Genomic DNA, 5,673 nt, shown 5'->3' on the forward strand with positions numbered 1-5,673 from the left:
CTAGAGAGGGCTCCGTAATGAGAGAGAGAAATAATGACACAGAAAATGTTAGCATTCGAAATGTTATCGAGCTACATTTGCTTCTGTTGTCACCCATAAACAAGAGGAAAGAAATGCAAAACTAGCACCTGTCGTCATTCCTCGCACATATGCTGATCATCATGACTTGATTAAATTTTTACAATTTGTCATGCTAATTTGTGTTTGTCATGCTAATTTGTGTTAAGTTGTGTTATGTATCCCTCCTCTCTTATTAAGTTGTTCTTAAAATTGTCATTCTATATTGCAGCAAATTTGCATGCGCCCAATGTTTTCATGCGGTGGCAAGGAGTGGAATGTTAGCTAAAGAGACTGGAACCCAGGCTAGGAACCCAGTAACCTGGAACCCAGGCTAGCGAAATGGGTCTGAATGCAAAAACAGTTTGTGGTATTCTGGTTGTTCCAATTGCTGGTTGTGCTGATTAATACACAAATGAAAATGAAACTTAACATATTTTCACTGCCTTTGACATGGGCCACTCCACAAAGACATCTTAAAGTTTGAATAAATGTTACCTGTTAAGTAGTTGCATTTTGAGTAACTGTATTAGATTATTAGAAACAAATACAAACCTTGAATCGAGTACTCAAGTACTCCCGCTCCTCCTTAGTGTATGCCTGTACCTGTGTGATATTGTATATTTTGCCCCCTGTGATAGTCATGCTGACTGTTGTGTTCAGGTGAAGGGGGTGACTGTGCCCCGTGCCCTCCCTACATCCCTCCCTGCCCCTCTGCCCTGCCTCTCTGCACCTCTGCCATCCCTGTCAAGCCTCCAGACGAAAGGAGAATACCAAGTGGCTCTAGGCCAGAGTCGATATCTGCATCCTAAATGGCAGCCTATTCCCTATTTAGTGCACTACTTTTAACCCAGACCCGTAGGGCTCTGGTCAAAAGTAGAGCACTCTATATGGGATAGGGTGTCATTTGCATTTGGGACGCATCCTTTGTACGTACTGGGCCAGGCCCTGTCCCTGTGGTTATCAGACACTAAGCCAGCCTCCATTGGCTAAATGAATTGGCAATTTCTGACTGCAGCTTTGGTCACAGCTGTGTACAGAGTCTGGTCCCTCCACAGAGAGAGAGAGAGAGAGAGAGAGAGAGAGAGAGAGAGAGAGAGAGAGAGAGAGAGAGAGAGAAAGAGAGAGAGAGAGAGAGAGAGAGAGAGAGAGAGAGAGAGAGAGAGAGAGAGAGAGAGAGAGAGAGAGAGAGAGAGAGAGAGAGAGAGAGAGAGAGAGAGAGAGAGAGAGAGATGCTACATCATCTTATTTGTATTTTAGATTTATTTACAGGGGACAAAACACATTAATCAACATCAATATTACAATAATGCGTCATCCATATAAATGTGCCGGGGTTAGCCAAAAGCTAATTTGCACCAGTAGTCCCAGGGCAACTAAGGACAATTACACAGTCACAATACACATACTCTATAAAACAACTCAAAATACAATACATTACATCCAATAACATGTCATTCTCAACGACAACAACAACACTATCATCCACTGTCGTCTTACATATGAGGAAGCACAGATAACTCATGTGTACAGGTTTGGATAGATTTGAGCCATGTTTTCAATTCAACCCTAAAAGTACAATAATCAGTGCAGCTTCTCAAGTCCATAGACATTGCATTCCAGTATATTGTAGCGCTAACAGAGAAGGCCAATTTTACTGTGTTGAAAAGGGACAACGCGGTCCCCTCTAGTTACTGCCCTTGTTATCCTGGAGGGGCTTTCCTAGAGCATGATATGCCGGCATGGGGGTGGAGGGGCAAGACCATGCAGGATCTTAAAGACAAGGCTTGCATCGACATACTGCTTAAAGCTATCCAGACAAAATAAATCACGTTTGTACATGATGTGACAATGGTGGTAACGGTTTGGTTTGCCGGAGGGATTCAATTGGTTTCAGAAGAGTAGCTCCCGCTTCTGAACAGCGGGTTATTGAGATATCTGTTCCGAGTAATGTTCTAGCTTGGGTAAGAATGAACTTCAGATACCGTATTTACCTCGAAAACAGAGTCCTTCAACCCCAGTCACTCACTGCAGTAAGGTACTGGAGCTGATTTGTATCTTGTGGACTTACTGTGCACATTGAGAGGACTTGGTCACGTCAGCTATATGTCCTGTGAAAGCACTGCCCCTGTGTTTTATGTATACATTATAGAGGAGAGAGGTACAGTAGGAGTCAGTAGGATCATCTATAGGGCAGGAATATACTGGAATATACCTAATACATCTAGGACAGAGCATCGTCACAATCACACACACACACACACACCATCATCATAACCGCACACTTAAAAACACCATTAGAAGACTTAGCTTCACTCAGTACTGTGGTTGTCAGCGTTTTCACAGATAATATTTCTTCTAGCGTATTTTAAGCTATCTGGCTCATCTGAAGGGCAGGTCCCCTCCTTTATGTCTATTGGACCACCTCTGCCAACGGCCCCAGGGCAATCTGTGCCGGTATGGGCAGTTCAGTGCCAACCACTTCCCCTTCCTCCTCCAATCCTCCTCCTTCTCTCCCTTCCCTGCACTGAATGGCCCATAAGCGCTGTTCCTGTTCCAATAGCGTGTGATGGAGACAGAGGTACGTTTCAGGACATTGACAACATGTTGGATCATTTCAAGGCTAAAAAGACATTCTTATCCCTAGATCCTACAAGTCACGTGACTTCATACTGGCTTTAAGCACATAAGGAAAAGACCAAGGCCGATTCAATTCCCTCTCCTTAACTGCTTATTGATTCCTACACGCGGTGAAATAACTTAAGTCATTATGAGCTTTTCCTGGGATAAACTAAATAAGCTACTTCCTTCACTTCTATAACGACGAGTCTCCACAGGGAGTGGTGGAAATCCTGCTTCACGCACCCTCGTACGCGTACGTACACGGATACACAACACACACATACGTGAACCTTTATTTTTGCAGACCACTTAAAATCTAATTTCTTTGTTACATTTCCCTCTTTAGATATCAACCTGTATCTCAGCTAAGCCTCATGCTCCAATCTGTGTATATTTATATTTTCCTCCAGCAGAGTAAACCAAAACACACACTCACCATAACCGTAGGCAACAGTTTGCGTTCTGCCACAGCACCCCGTCGCTGAGAAATCGGATTGTGGGAGATTTTTTTTTTTTATTTAGACGGAGGCCCGGGAGCACAGTTGGGGTAGATAAGACTTATCAGTTACAAACAGACTTACTGGCAGATCATTTTAAATGTTTGAATCCGTTTCTTCTCCCTATTTTCAATCAGCCCCCTCACCCCTCTCCCCCTCCGCCCTGTCAATAATACACCACCACCAACGACACCACCTCTTCCTCTAAACTTCTCTTCCTTTTCTCCCCCAAATCCACCTGCAGAACCGCTGTCCTGGTAATGCCAGTCTTCTTTCTGCTCTCTGTCACACTCATATTGCTGTGTGTGTCGGTGTGTGTTTGTGTGTGTGTGTTGCGACCTATATGTTGCAGCCTGTTTAAGACTGCTAATGTGTGTGTGTGTGTGTGTGTGTGTATGTGTCCCACCCCAGGCCATGTAGTGTAGTGTTACTAGCGAGCTGTAACACTACACTAACATTGGCTGCGTGGCAACGTTGTGGCCTGTTTAAGAGGACTGATTAAATCCTCAGAGCGTGGCATGGATTCCTGAAAAGTTGCAGGATTTAACGACATCCAAATGCACCAGCCTTCTCATCTCTCCCTCCTACACCCCCCCACCTGTCACTCACTCACTCACTCGCTCACTCGCACGCGCACCCACCCACCCACCCACCCACCCACCCACCCACCCACCCACCCACACACACACACACACACACACACACACACACACACACACACACACACACACACACACACACACACACACACACACACACACACACACACACACACACACATAGACAGATCATCATTCTAGGCCTTCCGTGTGTATGATTGTGTGTGTGTGTGTGTGTGTGTGCGTGTGACAAAACAAAATGGAATTCAAATAATTGAACCGACGTTGGTCAATTTGTAAAAAAACAAAAAAACATTTTGATTAATCGCTCAGCATTAGGGGACACACAATTTATAACCATTCAAAATCCTATTTTCCCTAACCCTAGCCTTAACCCCAAAACCTAACCTTAACCATCACCCTAAACCGAACTCCTAACCCTAACCCTAAAACTAACACGAACTCCTAACCCTAAACCTAACTCCTAGCCCTAAACCTAACTCCTAACCCTAAACCTAACTCCTAACCCTAAAACTAACACGAACTCCTAACCCTAAACCTAACTCCTAACCCTAACTCCTAACCCTAAACCTAACTCCTAATCCTAATCCTAATCCTAAACCTAACTCCTAACCCTAAACCTAACTCCTAACCCTGACCCTAAACCCAACTCCTAACCCTAAACATAACTCCTAACCCTAAAACTAATTCTAATCATAACACTAATTCAACCCTAACCCTAAAACTAACACCAACTCCTAGCCCTAAACCTAACTCCTAGCCCTAAACCTAATTCTAATCATAACACTAATTCAACCCTAACCCTAAAACTAACACAAACTCCTAGCCCTAAACCTAATTCTAATCATAACACTAATTAAACCTTAACCCTAAACCCCCTAGAAATATCATTAGACCTTGTGGGGACTAACAAAATGTTAGTTTGTTTACTATTCTTGTTGGGAATAGTAAACACGTCCACACACACACACACACCCACGCACCCACGCACATACACACACCACACACACACACCACGACAGTGTGATTTACAATGTGTGCTAGCCCCCAAAGGAAGCTTAAATTTAATGGGGTAATTATACACTGGGGGCAGGAAGCAGGCACACTGATTTACACACACTGGCTGGGGTCTCTCTCTTTGCTCTAAGGGCAACTTCCCTGCGCCCTCTGTCCCTCTGGAACACTTGACTTCCTATTCCCCAAAGGTCTTATATCCACGCACTTAAATATATATATGTGATTTATTTTCCTTCTATATTATCTTCCCCTAACCATAGTCACCTTTTCTCTTGTGTCAGGTGTGCCTACATTCGCTGCAGCGTAGCCTATGCAAACATAATGTAAAGACTGAATGCGCGTCTCATTTACCCATCTCCATCTGGCTGCCGGGGGTCACCTTATTTTTTTATTGCAAATATTATTTTGTTTCAACAGTCCTGTGAAATCCATAGATTATAACCTAATGAATTTCTTTCAATTGACTGATTTACAGTACTTATCGCAACTGTAACTCAGTAAAATCGCTGAAATTGTTGCATGTTGCGTTTATGTTTTTGTTCAGTATAGAATAGCTTGCTGGACAATATTTTTTTATTTTTTATTATACCGATAGACTATTCTGAGACGGGTGCAAGCTCCTTTTTGCTGAACGTTAAACACAGCAGCCAATAGAATTGACCTTACGGGTAGTTTGAAAGAAGAGCGAACGAGGTAGGCTTCAGCAGTTATTTATTCAGATCCCTAACCATTCAATCTCCGTGAAGACAAGTGAAAGCCTGCATCTAATTAGAATGAAGAAGATAAGGACAACAAAACGTATTTCATTTAACTGTTGAAAGCGGGGAAGAAATGAAGCAACAATAGAGAGAGGAAGAGGA

The sequence above is a fragment of the Salvelinus fontinalis genome, chromosome 8, assembly GCF_029448725.1.
Source record: "Salvelinus fontinalis isolate EN_2023a chromosome 8, ASM2944872v1, whole genome shotgun sequence".
NCBI classification, from domain to species: domain Eukaryota; kingdom Metazoa; phylum Chordata; class Actinopteri; order Salmoniformes; family Salmonidae; genus Salvelinus; species Salvelinus fontinalis.